The sequence below is a fragment of the Schistocerca americana genome, chromosome 5 (assembly GCF_021461395.2).
Source record: "Schistocerca americana isolate TAMUIC-IGC-003095 chromosome 5, iqSchAmer2.1, whole genome shotgun sequence".
Classification (NCBI taxonomy): Eukaryota; Metazoa; Arthropoda; class Insecta; order Orthoptera; family Acrididae; genus Schistocerca; species Schistocerca americana.
In genome coordinates this window covers 365,452,250-365,472,800 of record NC_060123.1, presented here as the reverse complement: position 1 = coordinate 365,472,800, position 20,551 = coordinate 365,452,250, and the positions used below count along the sequence as shown (strand labels likewise).

Below are 20,551 nucleotides of genomic sequence, written 5' to 3'. Positions count from 1 at the left end.
ACTGGTTGTATACATATTATAACAATCTAACATTCCATATTATATTGAAATATATATCTCAGTATTTTTCAAGTTATTTATTTTGATATTATTTATACCTAACATACCTGTTTGAACCTCAATGACAGACAGCACATTCCATGTCCTCCACACAAGTATACAGTCACATAGACAGATTGCAGAGAGAGCATGCATAAAGGCTGAAATTGAGAAGTTGTAAAAAGTGGCAGCTGAAAGTGCAGAAACTCCATTACGAATGTGTATTAATTAATGTTGATAGATACTGTTAGTTCATTGTCTTATTTTATTGAATTGTTATGTCGTTTCCACTGTGCAATAGCATAAGGCAGAGTTCTCTGCAGAGTATGACAAACGTTTTGCACTGCAAGATAACGTTAATTCCTTAGCAAGGTGTCATTATAACATTTAACTGATTTTGAAAAGTACTTGAATATGAGAACTTGAAAGCATAGCAACCCTCATATCTTACCTATGCAAACATGTATTAAATGATGATGATAAATTGACTTTTCCATATACAATTCTATCCAGGCTACATAGTATCCACTGTGTGAGACCACAAGTAAGTAGGTGACATTCATGTACATCTACATCTACATCCATACTCCGTAAGCCATCTGACGGAGTGTGGCGGAGGGTACCTTGAGTACCTCTATCGGTTCGCCCTTCTATTCCAGTCTCGTATTGTTCGTGGAAAGAAAGATTGTCGGTATGCCTCAGTGTGGGCTCTAATCTCTCTGATTTTATCCTCATGGTCTCTTCGCGAAATATACGTAGGAGGGAGCAATATACTGCTTGACTCCTCGGTGAAGGTTATGTTCTCGAAACTTCAACAAAAACCCGTATCGAGCTACTGAGCGTCTCTCTTGCAGAGTCTTCCACTGGAGTTTATCTATCATCTCCGTAACGCTTTCGCTATTACTAAATGATCCTGTAACGAAGCGCGCTGCTCTCCGTTGGATCTTCTCTATCTCTTCTATCAACCCTATCTGGTATGGATCCCATACCGGTGAGCAGTATTCAAGCACTGGACGAACAAGTGTAGTGTAACCTACTTCCTTCCTTTTCGGACTGCATCTCCTATGGATTCTTCCAATAAATCTCAGTCTGGCATCTGCTTTTCCGACGATTAATTTTATATGGTCATTCCATTTTTAATCACTCCTAATGCCTGCTTCCAGATAATTTTTGGAATTAACTGCTTCCAGTTGCTGACCTGCTATATTGTAGCTAAATCTATGTATTCGCAGCACATTACACTTGTCTACATTAGCCGGCCGGAGTGGTCGTGCGGTTCTGGGCGCTACAGTCTGGAACCGAGCGACCGCTACGGTCGCAGGTTCGAATCTTGCCTCGGGCATGGATGTGTGTGATGTCCTTAGGTTAGTTAGGTTTAATTAGTTCTAAGTTCTAGGCGACTGATGACCTCAGAAGTTAAGTCGCATAGTGCTCAGAGCCATTTGAACCATTTTTTGAACGTGTCTACATTGAGATTCAATTGCCATTCTCTGCACCATGCGTGAATTCGTTGCAGATCCTTCTGCAGTTCAGTACAATTTTCCATTGTTACAACCTCTCGATATACTACAGCATCATCCGCAAAAAGCCTCAGTGAAATTCCGATATTATCCACAAGGTCGCACACCTGAAATCACTCTTACTTCGGAAGACTTCTCTTCATTCAGAATGACATACTGCGTTCTGTTATCTAGGAACTCTTCAATCCAATCGCACAATTGGTCTGACAGTCCATATGCTCTTACTTTGTTCATTAAACGACTGTGAGGAACTGTATCAAACGCCTTGTGGAAGTCAAGAAACACGGCATCACCCTGGAAACCCGAGTTTATGGCCCTCTGAGTCTCGTGGACGAACAGCGCAAGCTGGGTTCCACACGATCGTCTTTTTCGAAACCCATGCTGATTCCAACATAGTAGATTTCTAGTCTCCAGAAAAGTCATTATACTCGAACACAGTACGTGTTCCAAAATTCTACAACTGATCGACGTTAGAGATATAGGTCTATAGTTCTGCACATCTGTTCGACGTCCCTTCTTGAAAACGGGGATGACCTGTGCCCTTTTCCAATCTTTTGGAACGCTACGCTCTTCTAGAGACCTCCGGTACACCACTGCAAGAAGGGGGGCAAGTTCCTTCGCGTACTTTGTGTAACATCGAACTGGTATCCCATCATATCCTCTTTTGAGTGATTTTAATTGTTGTTCTATCCCTCTGTCATCTATTTCGATATACCATTTTGTCATCTGTGCGACAATCTAGAGAAGGAACTACAGTGCAGTCTTCCTCTGCGAAACAGCTTTGGAAAACGACGTTTAGTATTTCGGCCTTTAGTCTGTCATCCTCTGTTTCAGTACCATTTTGATCACAGAGTGTCTGGCCTTTTTGTTTTGATCCACCTACTGCTTTGACATAAGACCAAAATTTCTTAGGATTTTCTGGCAAGTCAATACATAGAACTTTACTTTCGAATTCGTTGAATACCTCTCGCATAGCCCTCCTCACACTAATTTTTGTTTGCAAGGCTTTCGCTATGTTTATGTTTGCTGTGAAGTTCCCTTTGCTTCCGTAGCAGTTTTCTAACTTGGTTGTTGTACCACGGTGGCTCTTTTCCATCTCTTACGATCTTGATTGGCACTTACTCATCTAATGCATATTGTACGATGGTTTTGAACTTTGTCCACTGATCCTCAACACTATCTGTACTTGAGATAAAACTTTTATGTTGAGCCGTCAAGTACTCTGAAATCTGCTTTTTGTCACTTTTGCTAAACAGAAAAATCTTCCTACCTTTTTCAAAATTTCTATTTACGGCTGTAACCACTTTATGATCGCTGATTCCCTTTTCTGCGTTAACTGTTTCAAATAGTTCGGGTCTGTTTGTCACCAGAAGGTCTAATAATGCTATCGCCACGATAAAGTTAATTTTCTAGAATAGGGTCACTACAATGTTTGGCTGACTACGAAAAGAAGTTGAAAGTGATTACTTGATGGTATACCAACACTGATTTCTTATCTATATGAATGTGTATTACGTTCTAATCTTGCAATTACAGTTCATTGCGTTATTTCATCGAAGTGGCATGTAGTTTCAACTGTGTGACAGCATAAATAAAGTCACTGCAAGTATATCTTAACGTGTATGTCCGATCAGTAGTGACAATAAGTGAACTACATGTGTTATGTACTATTATAGAACAAATGTGTACATATTTTGACAGATAATACAGGTAAATATTTGCTTTTATTAAAGTGCTATTTTACTTTGTTACAAAGATCGAACTGTATTCATCGCCAAGTGTAGCTTATCCTGTAAGCTATATCAGCAATACGAATAAGAGAGCCACTTGTGTTTTGTACTCGTATAGAAAAGTAATACAGACAATTTTTTGTTTCTTTGACATGCAATTTTACTTTGGTACAGAAATCAAATGGCTCTGAGCACTATGGGACTCAACTGCTGTGGTCATCAGTCCCCTAGAACTTAGAACTACTTAAACCTAACTAACCTAAGGACAACACACTCATCCATGCCCGAGGCAGGATTCGAACCTGCGACCGTAGCAGTCGCACGGTTCCGGACTGCGCGCCTAGAACCGCGAGACCACCGCGGCCGGCGGTACAGAAATCAAACTATAGTCATAGCTAAGAGTAAATTTACCCACTTTATGCCAGTAGCATCAACGAAGTGAGGCATATGTGTTCTGTACTTTTGTCAAACAAATATTTATGCATTTTGATAAATGATATATAAATATTTCTAATGTTTTTTGTCCTTGTCGAATATTCGTCCATGATCAAAGATCGAACTTTCCTCTGTGTAAAACCTCGTCCAGACGCATTAATATTCCTGAGACTTGCAACAGTACAGCGTGTCTTACAAGCAAACTGAGCTTCTGCCATTCTGATGTAAGATTTCGTCAAAGCTAACATCTTGTATTTGGTGCTTTTTGTAGTTACACTTGCGTATTCTGAAAACATACAGTTTAAGTGACAAATTACATTAAAAATCTCTCCCAAATGCGTCATTTTTAGTATGCTTTGTTGTCCAAAAGTGTTGGAAAATGTGATGTCGGCAGCTAAACATACTGTAGATCTTAATTTGTTGTTAGCTCTTGGTATTACTTAGTAACTGATTATGAAAAGGGAAGGGGATACGGTCTGGAAGGCTTTAAAAGGCGTCTTAACAATATAGTTCTTATCAGTAAATATGGTAGCCTTCTTCAGTACATCAACGACATTCTACACCTGTTAAAGCATAAAATCATGACGGAACTTTTAAAAAGTATGGAAAATATAAATCCAGCCATTAATGTGAACCGCATTTTGCTATTGTAGAACTTGATGCACTGTTTTCTTCCCCTTCTAAAATGGACTTGGTGAGATGAAGCATTATTGAAAATTTCTAAAAATGTCATGTGATGAAAGTTCGTTTTTGTAGCTCAGTGGAGTATAACCTCAAGTAGGACTAAGATCGAAAGTAATAAAAAGCTGCTTTAGACAGTCAATAACGTCAGCTATAATTTTCTAGTGTAGAACTTGATGCATTTTCTTCTACCCCTACTCTCAAAACTGGTGCTTGGTGGGGTAAAGTGAGACACTTCTGCAAACTTAATACCGTTAGGTTATGAAAGTTTCATCGTTCCACCAGCGGCGTAGGCCTAATATCGAAATGGCAATACCTTTGTGTATTTTGATAAATATGACAGACAATTTAGACATGTGAATAACATTAGGACACTTAATTTGAGGGTCTCCAGTGATGTTTTAGGTGTCAAGCGTACTTAAAGCTGAAAGGTATGTCAATAGGGCCAATAAGTGAGTCGCATCAATTTTGTGGTGATGGTGGTGGTGGTGGTGGTAGTGGTGGGCACTCAACAGCGATGTCATCAACATCCGTACTCAACGTGTAGGTTGTACTCTTAACAATAACACAGCCAATTTAGACCTGAAAACAACACTGTGATATTTAATTTGACGTCCATGGAGCCTTGCACACATGGGGTACAAGACTCGAACTGTAGTCGCATTTGAGCATCAAGGGGGGGGGGGGGGATACAGAGACTAGATGGCCGACTCTGGGGTGCATATTGACTGGCTGTTTCGTTTAAATGGCTGGTAAAATATTGGACAGTGACTTGGAGAGCAAAATATGGTTCTGTTGGCTTACCATTTCACTGCCCACGTAGCAGAGTCTTTAAATAGTAAAATGTCAGCAACAAGTATTTTCTGTGACTTATCCAAAGCATCTGGCTGTGTGACCCATGCCATTATGTTACAGAAATTACACTTCTACAGTATATATGGAATGGCATACGAGTTATTTCAGTCATATCTACAGAACAGGAAACAAAAAAGATTCTTTATGTGGATTAAGTAGACCAGATATGGCTCAAATTAAAAGATACAGTATCGGCAGTAACAGACAGATTGATACCTCACAAGTCAATAAGAGACGGGAGTGATCCACGATGGTACATAAAACACGTCAGGACACTGTTGCAGAAGCAACTAACAAAGCATGCCAAAGTCAGAAGAACGCAAAATGACCAAGAATGGCTAAGTTTCACGGAAGCTCGAAATTTAGTGCGAACGTCAAGGCAAGATGCTTTTAATAGTTTCCACAATGAAATATTGTCTCAAAATATGGTAGAAAACCCAAAGAGATTCTAGTCGTGTGTAAAGTACACCAGTGGCAAAAACGGTCAATACCGTCACTGCGCGATAGCGATGGAAATGTTACCGATGATGGTGCCACTAAAGCGGAGTTACTAAATACAGATTCCGTAATTCCTTCACGAAAGAAGACGAAGTAAATATTCCAAAATTCGAAACCAGAACAGCTGTCAGCATGAGTACATAAAAGTAGATATCTTAGGTGTTGCGAAACAACTCAAATCACTTAGGAAAGGCAAGTCTTCCGGTCCAGATGGTATACGAATCAGGTTCCTCTCAAAGTATGCAGACACAATAGCGCCTTTCTTAGCAATCATATACAACCGCTCACCTGACGAAAGATCTGTTCCTAAAGACTGAAAAGTAGCACAGGTCACACAAATATTCAAGAAGGGAAGTAGAAGTAACCCATTGAATTACAGACCCATATCACTGACCTCAATTTGCAGTAGAATTTTGGAGCATATATTGTACTCGAACATTATGAATCACCTTGAAGAAAAAGACTTATTAATACATTACCAACGTAGATTCAGAAAATATCGTTCTTGTGCAACAAAGCTAGCTCTTTCTTCCCATGAAGTAATGAGTGCTGTCGACAAGGTATCTCAGAACGATTCCATGTTCCTAGATTTCCAGAAGGCTTTTGATACTGTTCCTCACAAGCGACTATTAATCAAATTGCGTGCATGTGGAGTATCGTCTCAGTTGTGTGACTGGATTCGTGATATCCTCTCAGAGAGGTCACAGTTCGTAGTGATAGACGGTAAATCATCGAGTAGAACAGAAGTGATATCTGGCGTTCCGCAATGTAGTGTCATAGGCCCTGTCCTGTTCCTGATTTATATAAATGACCTAGGAGATAATCTGAGCAGCCCCCTTAGATTGTTTGCAGATGATGCTGTAATTTACCCTCTAGTAAAATCATCAGACGATCAATTCCAATTACAAAATGATCTAGAGAGGATTTCTGTATGGTACGAAAACAAAGAAAAGTGCGAGGCCATCCACATGGGTACTAAAAGAAAAACCGATAACTTTTAGGTATACGATAAATCGCACAAATCTAAGGGCTGTCGATTCCAGTACATACCTAGGAATTGCAATTACGAGCACCTTAAATTGGAAAGACCACATAGATAATATTGTAGGGAAGGCGAAAAAAAGACTGCGCTTTGTTGGTAGAACACTTAGAAGATGCGACAAACCTACTAAAGAAACAGCCTACATTACACTTGTCCGTCCTCTTCTGGAATATTGCTGCGCAGTATGGGATCCTTATCAGGTAGGGTTGACGGAGGACATCGAAAAAATGCAAAGACGGGCAGCTCGTTTCGTGTTATTGCGGAATAGTGGTGAGAGAGTCACTGACATCATACGCGAGTTGGGGTGGCAGTCACTGAAACAAAGGCGGTTTTCTTTGCGGCGAGATCTATTTACGAAAATTTCAGTCACCAACTTTCTCTTCCGAATGCTTAAATATTTTGTTGACACCCACCTACATAGGGAGAAATGATCATCATACTAAAATAAGAGAAATCGGAGCTTGACCGGAAAGATTTAGGTGTTCCTTTTCCCCACGCACCATTCGAGAGTGAAATGGTAGAGAAGATGTGTGAAAATGGTTCGATGAACCCTCTGCCAGACACTTAAGAGTAAATTGCAGAGTAACCATGTAGATGTAGATGTAGAAGTGATTTAAGGAAGTTTTACACTTCAACTAACTGGGATGAAATTACATTAGGTGTTCCACATGGTTCGATCATGGGTCCTCTTCTGTTCTTAATATATGTGAATGGCCTCCCTTCTTATCTGAAAAAAAAAGAAGTTAAACTGACACTGTTTGCTGATGGTACAAGCATAATTATTAATCCAGTAAATGAAACTCCAAAAGAAAAGGATACAAATAATGTCTTTGGAAAAGTTATTGATTGGTTTTCTGCGAATAGGCTTTTTCTGAACCCTGAAAAAATACAGCAATCCAATTTTGTACTGCAAGGAGCACAGTTCCTTCAATAAAAATAACACAATATAACACATCAACAGAAGTCAACAGCCAGGGAAGAGCATACTACGTTTTTGGGTGTACATGTAGTCGAGAATCTTAATTGGAAAAGTCATATTTTGGATCTCCTAAAGCGACTGCGTTCAGTAACTTTTGCAATTAGAATAATTGCTGATTTTGAGAATGTAGAAATTAGCAAGCTAACATATTTTGCATACTTTCACTCTCTGATGTTATACAGAACAATATTTTGGGGTAACTCAACACTTAGGCAAAAAGTATTCACACCTCAAGAGAAAGTGGTTACAATAAGTGTGGGGCTCATAGCCGCCATCTTGTAGGCATCTGTTTAAAAGGTGAGGAATTCTTACAACAGCCTCACAGTACATTTACTCAGCAGTGAAATTTTTCAACAACATGGATCAGTTTAAAAACAACAGTAACATTTGTGATTATACGGAGGCATTTTACACGTTCTACTGAGAAGTTTAGCGACAAATCGCGAGCGGTCGTAGGATTGAACCTGTCAGACCAGATTTTTATCTTGGTTTTTTTTTTTTTTTTTTTTTTTTTTTTTTTTTTTTTTAGCCTAGCAATCACTTCTCAATGATTTAGAGATTCGCCAGGAACGAAACAAATTTCGGATTCCGTGTTAAACTATAGGTTCGTAGGTCGCCTTTTCCCAGGTTAGAAAGATAGCTACAGAAAAGAAAGCTGCCGAAGTTACGTCCAATTAAAGGACTTGCACGAGGACACGAGCAACACTAAATTATTATTACTAGAGTCTATAGATATGTACAGAGTGTTCTATTGATGAATGAGGACAGTGTACTGAATATCATTACATCAGTATTTACTCAATTGCAGATAATAATTATAGCTGTCATGAAGTAATATGTTTTTAGGTTGGTTAACCTTCAAGTATGGGTGGCACAAGCAAGTCATTAACGTCTATCTTGGCTGTGGAGCAGGTCAGGTACTGAAGCGCAGATAAATAGACGCAAAACGATTACTCTACACTGACGCGTAGTCCACTTCATGGTGCAGTTACAACTCCGCAAAAAACATCAAGTAGTGAAATGTGTGATATGTTTGCGGGAAGACCGTCAGACGGCGAAGAAAAACAGCTAGCACACTGAAGTGAGCACGTATATCACATACATATCACAATATCTGTACCTACACCGCTAACACACAGTATATACAGTGTTTGAGAAGTGATGGTCAATAATTCACACACGGAAAGTATAGGCCAAATGTAGATAAAAAGCTCCAGTAAAGAAGGGTCCACAACTCAACCGTTGCCCAGGTATCGCATTAATTAAAGTTTGCAACTAACTGTAAACACCACTGGATACCGCGGTATTTACTTTGGTATCTCAAGGTTTGCAATCGACTATCTGCTTGTTTAGGCATATGCAACTACTTACCTACCCCCACCGTGTACTATGCCGTACCAACCTCACAATCAGTTACGAACGTGAAGGCACCATGGACAGAGGTTACACCAATGATGAGTACGCTGACATGCACTTCATGTACGACAAAGCAAATGGCAGTGCCCTTGAGGCTGCACGATTGTATGAAGAAGCTTTTCCTCCCCGCAGGCAGCCCGACAGGCGTACATTTAGCCGTTTACATCAGCGTCTTAGAGAAACGGAGAGTTTCGCACACCATGTACGAGAAAGTCGACCCAGATCCATAACACCTGATGTTGAGGAAAGGGTGTTACGCATTGTACACGAACGTCCGAGTACTTCAACAAGGAGGACTGCTAACGAAGAACGTGTCCTGAGTCACAGCAGTGCGTGGCGGACTTTACATCGGCAAGTACTCTATCCATATCATCTCCAGCGAGTGCAAGCCCTCAACAATGCAGACTTCCCTCCTAGAAATAATTTCTGCCAGCGGGTGCAACAACAGTGTACCCTGAATCCCCTGTTTGTAAGCAGGCTGGATTTACCCGTGACGGTATTTTTAAGTACCGTAACTGTCACATTTGGGCCGATGTCAATCCTAATGCAACACACGTATCACGACATGAGCAGCGTTATTCGTTGAACGTCTGGGCGGGACTGCTCGGAGACCGCATAATTGGACCACACTTCCTGCCACAGAGACTAACCGGACAGAAGTACATGCGGTTTCTGCAGAGTGTACTTCCAGATGTACATGATGATATGCCACTGAACCAACGCCTGAACATGTGGTTCATACATGAAGGTGCTCCAGAACATTTTCATTGCGGCTTCTACCTCGGACGTATGGTCAACATTGGAAAGGTAGAGGAGGGCCTGTGCCATGGCCTCCAAGGTACCCGGATTTAAATCCCACGGGTTTCTGTGTGTGGGGTGATGTCAAAGCCTGGTCTACGCTACCGAGGTCAGCTCTCTTGAGGAATTACGCTTGCGGAATGAAGTAGCCTTCAGCATTTACAGAATTCCCCAGGACTGCCTGAGAGGATTCGCAACTCACTTGAGAAACGAGTTCAGTGTTGCATGGACAACATTTTGAACACCTGCTTCAACGTTTAGAGATGCCATGTGTTCATAGTTACTGATGAACCGCAACAGAAAATATGTTGAATCTCGACAACGGTTGATTTATGAACCCATGTTTACTGCAGATTTTTAGCTACTTTTGGTCTGTACTTTCCACGTGTGAATTATTGACTTTAACTTCTGAAACACTCTTTATACAGGGTATTAAGAGTATAAGTGCAGCTATTGTGATCATAGGTTCCTTAATATGTGCCAATGGAATTTGAGAGAACAGGACAGAAGTGAATCGAAGCATCGAAATCCGTATGTTGAAAATTAGATAGACAGATAGAGAGTTTTTCCATAGAACCGGCGAGGAAAGGGATAGATGGAAAACACTTACAAGAAGAAGTGTCAGGATGATGGAACATCTGTTAAGACATCTGAGAATAACTTCTATAGTACTAGAGGGAGCTGTAGAGGATAAAAATTGTAGAGGAAGACAGATATTTGAACACATCCAACAAATAATTGAGGACGTAGGTTGCAATGCTACTCTGAGATAAAAAGATTGACACAGGTGAGGAATACACGGTGGGCTGTATCAAACCAGTCAGAAAAGACATGACAAAAAAAATTGAAGAAAATGTACCCACTTTAGTGTGTTAGTTGTTTTTCCTCAGCCGGCCAGAGTGGCCGTGCGGTTTTAGGCGCTACAGTCTGGAGCCGAGCGACCGCTACGGTCACAGGTTCGAATCCTGCCTCCGGCATGGATGTGTGTGATGTCCTTAGGTTAGTTGGGTTTGATTAATTCTAAGTTCTAGGCGACTGATGACCTCAGAAGTTAAGTTGCATAGTGCTCAGAGCCATTTGAACCATTTTTTGTTTTTCCTCTGCATATATCTTCCCACAAATATGTCACCTGATGTTATGTATTGTCATAACTGCACCACTAAATGGACTACACCTGTCAGTGCACACTAACAGTTTCGCATCCGTATGTCCATATTTCAACACCTGACCTGCTACTCATGGGAAAATAACGATTATAGCTCGCTCTTGCCGCATGTACTTGGAAGTACTAACTAACGTAGAAACATACTCCTCCTAATAGGTATAATCATTAATCTGCAAATGAAGTAAATATTGATGTAATATTGTTCAGTAAACTGTCGCCACTCGCCAATAAAAATATCAGTACTTATACTCCTAACACCTTGTATAGACATTCTCCTTTTATACATGTTACAAATTAAAGCTCTCCATCGCCTTTTTCTGTTTACATATGAAGACTTCTCTCAGCAACTATTTTAGGGCTTTTGATAACTTTTTCAATAATAGGTACGTTGATTCATGAGGACGGTCCGTGTATATAAGAGGATAGTCTGAAAAGCTCTCTGCCTGGTAGTGAATGATGCTACCAAAGAATTTTTATTTTTCGGCATAATCTCCTCTAGATCAGATGGGTAGATCACGTAAATAATACTGAACAGAGTTGGGGAGAAAAGAAATTTGTGGCACTATCTCACTAGAAGAAGGGATCGATTGGTAGGACACACTCTGAGACATCAAGGGACCACCAAGTTAGTACTGGAGAGAAGCGTGGGAAGTAAAAATCGTAGAAGGCCAAGAGATGAACACAGTAAGCAGATTCAAGAGGATGTAGGTTGCAGTAGTCAGTCGGAATGAGGAGGCTTGCACAGGATAGAGTGGCATGGAGAGTTGCATCAAACCAGTCTTCGGGCGGAAAACCATAACAACAAAAACAAAAATGGTTCAAATGGTTCTGAGCACTATGGGACTTAACCTCTGAGGTCATCAGTCCCCTAGAACTTAGAACTACTTGAACTTAACTAACCTAAGGACATCGCACACATCCATGCCCGAAGCAGGATTCGAACCTGAAACCGTAGCGGTCGCGTGGTTCCAGACTGCAGCGCCTAGAACCGCTCGGCCACCTCGGTCGGCCAACAACAACAATCTCCTCTAACATCAACACGTTTTACCCAGCAGTGTTCCAATGCGATTATCACCTCTCTGTATTGTTCCTCCAGAAAATAGAAGAAAGTAGAATAAAATGTACCCACTTTAGTGTGTTAGTTGTTTTTCCTCTGCATATATCTATCCACAAACATGTCATCTTATGTTCTGTATGGGTATCTACAGCAATAGCTTTTATCGTCTGGACGAAAAGCGTTTATCAGCGAGGAATTTCTTCAGTTTTGAGAACAGCTGGATGAATGATTGCGCCAAATCTGGGGAATATGGGTGATGATCCAGCACTTCATAGTGCAAATCCCTCAAGTTTTCCATTGCCAAGACACTTTCATGGGTAGGTGCAATGTTCAGATGGAAGATGATTGTTTTCTTCTTTAGGCCAGGTCTGTTTTCACGATTGATTACGTCCACTTTTAATTAGATGTTGAGAGTAGTACTCTCGAGTTATGGTTTTACTTTTTTTAAGACAGTCAATCAACAAATTTCCTTTCGCATCACAGACCACTGACCCCACGATCTTTCCCACCCATGGCACCGTCCTTGCCGTTTTTGGAGCTGAGGAAGCGGCTTCTATCCACTGCGTATACTGCTTTTGGAATAGGTGTGTATGGTGAAACCACGTTTCATCCACTGTCACGTATCGGCGCAAAAAGTCACTTCTGTGTTTCTTAAAACTCACCAAGCACTTTTTGGAAAACGTAGTGCGAATGCGTCTGTCATCCGCAATGAGCTCACATGACACCCATCTTACGCAAAAGTTTTTCATGTTCAATTCCTGGTGCTAGATGTGACCAGCACGTTACTTCGACATCCATAGAGCATTAGCAGTTTCACGCACCTTTATACGCCGATCTTTCAAAATCATTTGATGCACTTTGTCGATGAATTCCGGTGTGCTTCCACTTTCTAGAGGTCCTTCGCGTAGATCATCTTACGACCACGTTTAAACTCTGCCGCCCATTTCTTCACGGTGGAAATGGAAGGTGAAGAGCCGTCATACACGTTTACAAGCCGACTTTCGGTCGGTGATGAACCTTCTTTCACGATGAATTTAATCACTGCACGATACTTTTTCCATTTTCAACAACATGTTCGTCACAACTGCTTCAAATGACTGCCTACAGTCAACTGCTGCCTGAAAAGACTTGCAATTTTATCTGGTGTCTACTAACATGTGGTCTAACGTAAGGGGCAAAAGTGACGGGAGGTCGAGAACTTTTCAGGCAGCAATCGTAGTTTATAAATATTTGGAGCTACTCGGATGAAGTGTGATGCTTTACAGCCACTGATGCCTTTTTTTGTCTGGGTGTTACGGCTGCCCTCAGGAACCACTGCAGGGATTTTGAAACTTGAGGCGCAGCGGCGCGGCCGCCCTAAGAACAAAGTGTGACCGCCGAGGCGCAGAGCCGTTGATGCACGACTCACATGGTCATCGGGTTGCGGTGGGACACTGCCCACTCTGGCGCTGCAGTAGGCCGGCAAGTGGCGTGTTGTGCTTAAATAGTTCCATTTATGAGACAGTGATACTGTTTAGTTACTTAAAGATGATCTCCGATTTTAATCGTAGCTCTTCGCAGTGTTCCATAGTGGGGCGGCGAGTAAAATATCGTCACCGTCTACAAGAGCCCTAAAATAATTTTTGCGCTCAGCCAGAAAGCGATGGAGAACATGCTGACCACAATTTTCAGTCTAAAAGTCCACATTATTCACATCTCACTGATAGAAAAAGGTTACTACTTGCTGTTTACTCAGTGGGATCAGGAACTAAGACTATAAGTAAAAGCATTGAGTTCTAACTGATAGATATGAGGGATATTCGGAAAGTGAGTTCCGATAGGTCAAGAATTGGAAACCACTGTGAAAAATGTTATAAAGCTTTGCACTTATGTGTTCGACAGTGTCTCTAGTATGCCTGTCTGTTCCATCACTTTGCTCTTTTCAGTTCTGAGCGCATGGTGAGCACATAAAGATGCGTAGAAAATAGTGTCTCCCGTCAAGTATGAGGTCCTCGTGAGATATTCGCCTGATGTTATGCAGCGCACATCACAGAACTGTCACACGATTCCTACTTTGTGGCAGTTCTCGATCGCAATCTGCAGGGGCAATGAAAATGCTCCTGCAGCGTTTTCGATGGGAAGTGTCTGATCACCCGCACTACAGCCCGTAGTTGGCTCCCTCTGTGTTTCATCTCTGCTCACCTTAACTACTGGCTATGAAGACAACATTTTCGCACATACAAACAGCTATAGATGAGCGCAGGGAATTGGAGGGAAGCACAAGCGGCTGCCTTCTATGACGAGGGTATTGAAAAGTTGGTACAAAGCTATGACAAATGTTTGAGTGGTGTCTACGTAGATCTGTGGCTGGAAGCTGTAGCTAACTGTTGCAGATAAAATATTTCTGATTTTCAAAGTGGTTTCCATTTCGCAATCGACCGGAACTTACTTTCCGAATAGCCCTAGAATATTCAGTAAAAGTCTACACCCACGAAGATAATAATATTCCTGATAATAATAATAATGTCCATATTGGAAACAGCACTATTAGCAGTTTAGAGACGACCTCTACAGTAAGTTCCAAGTAAAATGGTTTATCGTCCCGACTGCGAATCACCAAAGGTTAATTGCTCGCCTTAAAAGTGGAAAATAACCTCACCACTTGCCACGCGGTTTTGTGAAGATTACGTGCGTCACACAAACAGTTACTTCCGTGAAATCTAAGCGATCCAGGACGGTTACTGGCCTTGTGAGTTCACTTCCTACTTTTAGCGAAAACACACAATGTACACAGGCGTTTGACTGACGCGGACAGATTGATAACTCGGTGCGAAATGTTTCTTCTTACTGCCTCTCTGGCCGTATTTATATATGGGGGCAGCAGACCGCTGGTGAAACATCTGCTAATAACTGCTTTAGACAAATGTAGCAGCCTCTAAATGATCCATTTTTCGGACACGTATTAATTAATACCTCTGTTGTTTAATAGTTTATAATTTTCTAAATTTTTGTATGAATGAATGAATACGAATAAATTGCCTTTTATATGAATGAATTGGCTGTAGTTACTAAAAAGATTTAACTCGACTGCATTCAAACTTTGCCAGCTTGAATGTTAGAATGTAACCGACAGTAACACATGACCTCTGAACCTCTTTAAGATTCCTTGTAGTGATTGTTATTCATACTAAAGTCCTGAAACTTGGTACAGCTGTATTATTTCATCAGTGTAATCGAGTGCTGTAATTAGAACTTTCCACAACAAATACAAGCAATACTTAATCTTTTACGAATAGGAACGTTTTTGTTTCAAATTTAGTTTTTAGTAATTAACTTGAAAATTAATAGAGGTAGCTTATTGGTGTTACATATTTCGTGGATTTATATCACACTGACGCTTCATATGAATTATCATCTTTCTTTGTGAATTATTTAGGGCCTTCAATTTTTCGTAAAAACGCCTATTACGACCAAAATATTGCAAACAATCAAGCTAACACTTGTAATTTTTGATTGTGACATACATTGGCACATTCTGCACGATTTTTGGCTTTTTAGCTTCATTATTTACAGCCACTTATTTTTTTCTTAAAACTATATATTTAGCAAAACTTATTCATCTGATCGTTCTGAGATTTAACAATTTTAATATTAATATACTGAAGCATACCCTAACGAAGCTTGGAAAAGTTATTTTAATTTTTAATTTCATTCTTATATTATGGCACAATACTTTGTATGCTACGCATAGGCGCGCTATGATGATGTAGTGTTCGTAGCAGTGAAAGGGGAAAGCCCTGTCACACTTGCTCGACTCTGTATCTTTCACTATGACGCGTTGCTTCTTTCCCCACACCATGAACAAAATTACCGCTACAGCATACAAGTCGTCCAGCTGTAGACACTTTGTGCTACACTAGCGAAGCAGGGGAGGTCGCTAGTTCTGTCATAATTACAACGAATATTTTCGTTCAGACTACACTAGAATATATGCTATCCATGTATTACCGCCGGTAGATGATGTAACATTGTAACATCCTCCAATGCAAGTGGTTTTTAAGGTTAGAGTAGTGAGGAATGTGTTTGGCTTTCAAATGGCTCTGAGCACTATGGAACTTAACTACTGAGGTCATAGGTCCCCTAGAACTTAGAACTACTTAAACCCAATTAACCTAAGGATATCACACACGTCCATGCCCGAGGCAGGATTCGAACCTGCGATCGTAGTGGTCACGCGGTTCCAGACTGTAGCGCCTAGAACCGCTCGGCCACCCCGGCCAGCAGGAATGTGTTTCTGCTACTCGCCTGACAGATCTCGTGAAAGTCAAACAATGGATAATCTAGGATGGAATGTAAAAAATTATGAAAAGGAAAGTTGCTACTCACCATATAGCGGAGATTTCGAGTCGCAGATGGGCAGAACAAAAGACTGTCACAAATAAAGCTTTCGAGCAGTAAGGCCTTCGTCAAAAATGGCCACACACACACACACACACACACACACACACACACACACACAAACGCAACTCATACACACGACTGCAGTCAGGCCGCCGAAACCACACTGCGAGCGGCAGCCCCATTGTATGATTGCAGGCGGAAGGCACGAAAGTCAATAAAGAAGCCGTTGTTAAACATGCCATGAAGAAAAATAATTGGCATATATAAACCTTGGACATTCAATGACTAGAAACTTGTAATTTTCAGTGATGAATCATATTTTATTGTTCAAGTACACAGAACAACGATTGCCAGGCGAAGCACCCATGAGGCAGTGAGAGCTGGTCATCTTGAACAGACTGTAAAATAATTTCCCAAAAATATGTTATGAGGTATCTTCACTGCAAATGGCTCTGGAACACTAGTTCCTGTTGACTGCATGAATTCAACCAAAAACATGGAAATCCTTAGGAGCAGGATTGTGTCGTTCTACAAACCTTTGCAGATGGTGGAGGAACATTTCAATACGATCTGGCCCTGAGTCACATTTCTGAACCAGTCAAGACGTTCTTTAAAGAAAACAACATTAATGTGCTTCAATGGCCTGGTAATTCATCCGACTCAAATCCCATCGAGAATTGTGAACAGGTATCTTGATAAAATGGACTGTTCAACTAAAGAATACTTGTTAGTAAATGTGATAAAACTGGTTGCCACGTTCCCCGGATTGTAGTATCTGTGGCGACACGTGATGATAACTGTGTATGTAGTGAAGGTCATAAATCTTGCACATCTCAGGGAGCAGGTTATCGATGCTTGTGCTCGCTTTCAGGTGCATATGTTGGCTGACGTCTACGAGGAATGGGTGAAACGAATATCAACAACCTTTAAAATTGCTGCACAACACGTCGAGTAAATTCTGTTGCCTTATGTGCTATCACCAGCATTTGTCTTGTTCTGTACAAAATGCGACGTAGCCCTAGAATGAATAAAGCTACGCTCAAATGTCTTTCCCACGTAACTAACTATTTGCACTGTTACATGACCCCCTCTTCATTTGATAATTGATGGTAACTTAACCTTACAGGTTTCCGCTTCTCCCATCTCATACTACTTGACTTTCGGTTTGTGATTATACATCTGTTTTTGTTTTAGAAGGGTGGTTCCATTCCTATCGACTATCTCTTACACTACGTTTTCCCGGAAACTGCTATCTACAAAACAAGCTACATGTCACATTTGAAAGCTCGCTGTATTGCAAGTGCATTATTCGCCAGAAACGGACCCTCCATAATTTACATCACACGATTTTAATGAGTTTTGGAGCCCTACGCCCCATTTCACGTCCTTGTCACAGGTGGCCGCATCTGTATCTCCACCCCCATCCCCTCCCCGCCCCTGGTGTGACGTCACATAATTTGCAATTTTAAACTTAGAAATTATTAGATTGAAGCTAAAGAGTCAAGGCTTCTTATCGCAGCTGTATAAAAAAAATGGTTCAAATGGCTCTGAGCACTATGGGACTCAACATCTTAGGTCATAAGTCCCCTAGAACTTAGTACTACTTAAACCTAACTAACCTAAGGACATCACACACACCCATGCCCGAGGCAGGATTCGAACCTGCGACCGTAGCAGCCCCGCGGTTCCGGACTGCAGCGCCAGAACCGCACGGCCACCGCGGCCGGCAGCTCTATAAATTTTGCTATCTTTATGATTTACATGTAGCGTAATGTGGTTTGCACCTTTTAAAAGAACAGTTACCATGTGTTTCTCTCCTTCTTCCGTATTGACTCGCCTGGGAAAGAGTCTGATCGACTGATGGCGTACCTTTGCTCATGTTTATGGTTTCAAATAAACCGGATTTATTTTCTTCTACTCCAGGTAGATCAATAGTATTTCTAATTTCAAAAGCTGCTGCTAAGTCGGAATTACTTTCACAAATTTCTGGAATTTTTTGTTTTCCAGAATGACGATTTTTTCGTCATTCGGCTGTGCTGATCTTTCTCTTCAGTGTGTTTTTTCCTGTTGAACGTCTTTCCTTATTGCTTCATCTGTTGCTTGCTAACAGCAAGCTATTGAGCTCAAATTCTAATACTACAATTTTATTCCTAGAAGTGTTCTGACTGGACGTTGATTTAGGTATTGTCTGAATTAATTAACTGCATATTAATATCCTTAATTTCTTCTGGTACTTCCTGTTTAGTTTCTTCCTGTAATTAAAAGTAAATATGTAAAGCGTTGAATATGGGCATTTCTCACAATATGTATATTAAATTACCTTGAAGAATCCAGCTACAAGATAGTGAGAACTGTATTGAAATCGAGAATACCTCGAACAGACAGACAGAATGATGAAGTTGCCAACTTTGCTTTGTAAGTAGTGGACAACAAGTTAACTGACTGGGTTGTTCCGTTTTTCAATTTTTTACGGAACACTTAATATATTTTTAGCGGTGGAGAAAGTTATCTATCAAAATAATATAAAACTTGAACCTGCTTTTGCGCCCACGGGCTCTAGTTGTTCTTGTGGTTTTGACAAAGAAGGAATTTTTGAAAAAAAAAATCTGTAGCTGTCATTTCCTTTCTCGTCAGTTTTATTTACAATTATTTCATTTTCTAATCTACTTCACCTTCAGCGTCGTTACTACTTTTCAAATTTCGCCATAAAGTGTTAACTTCACCTTGTATATTTTCTTTATTTTCATCAGCATAAGCTCCACTGTACACTTAATATAGTTTGTGGTGAAAATGGCTAAATCTTTTTTTCCTCATTTTTAATTTCTTAGATGAATTGAAAATCACAAAACTGTACAACTAAGGAAAACACGTCCATCATTCAGCGGTAGTGAAGCGTCGACTGAACGACAGGAACAATGAAACATAGACAAAAAAGGGGCAGCAGCGGTATTTGTCAAAGCCTCAAAGGCGGTATTGGCCTCTTGGCTTATCTCAGAGGTGGCCGACATGCGACACCATAGGTACAGCGAGCGTATACTCGCACGACCGCCACGTGCCAAAAAGTGATACAAACAATTCCAAAACTAGAACCGCGGCTGGGTCACACGTGATCTCTTCCGTAATTCTTTCGTTGTTCATTATTTTGTGTTATTGTCGCGTCTGCTGAATTTCTATGAGTTTGTTTCAAATATGTTACTTAACGATCGGCCGGCCGGAATGGTCGTGCGGTTCTAGGCGCTACAGTCTGGAACCGAGCGACCGCTACGGTCGCAGGTTCGAATCCTGCCTCGGGCATGGATGTGTGTGATGTCCTTAGGTTAGTTAGGTTTAATTAGTTCTAAGTTCTAGGCGACTGATGACCTCAGAAGTTAAGTCGCATAGTGCTCAGAGCCATTTGAACCAACTTAACGATCAGACCTAATTTTACGTTTTACGGGGAAACCGTAAAAGAGAAAAATCCAAATTCACCTAGAGCCACGGGCAGGTCAGTTCTGATCCCACTGCTGCAGCCATTATAGTAACTTCGTAACATGTCGCTTCATGGGTTTTTTTTCATTCTGTTTGCTCAACACTCTCAAAACTCATTTTATGTCATTTTCTGATGACGCTGCAGTTCTACAGTCGTGGAGGCGAAGGAAATCCGATTGAAACACGTCTGGGAGTGTACACACATGCCGCACATTCAGTGCTTTGGTGCATGAATCACAGAGTTATTAGTGGATTCTAACTGTAGAAATAATGCTTGCAGCAAACACATTTATTATGGCCAAACGTCCAAGAACAGAAGAGGGCATTATAAATGCCATAAATGAGATTTTGGCTCGTGAATATGAGGGTCAGCCTCCGGAGTTTTCATCTGAGGAAGAGTTAACATGACATGTAGTTTCACATTTCTCATCAGAAGATGACTTTGAACCATATGATGACGAAGGTAGCATTTTTATTTGTTTGCTATG

The 20,551-nt window shown here is 40.9% G+C and overlaps 1 protein-coding gene across 1 annotated transcript in view; it reads left to right on the top strand.

The window, feature by feature from the left end:
* Nucleotides 1-20,551, top strand: part of LOC124616386 (mucin-17-like) — a 258,939-nt gene that overhangs the window by 182,199 nt on the left and 56,189 nt on the right. The window lies entirely within an intron of this gene.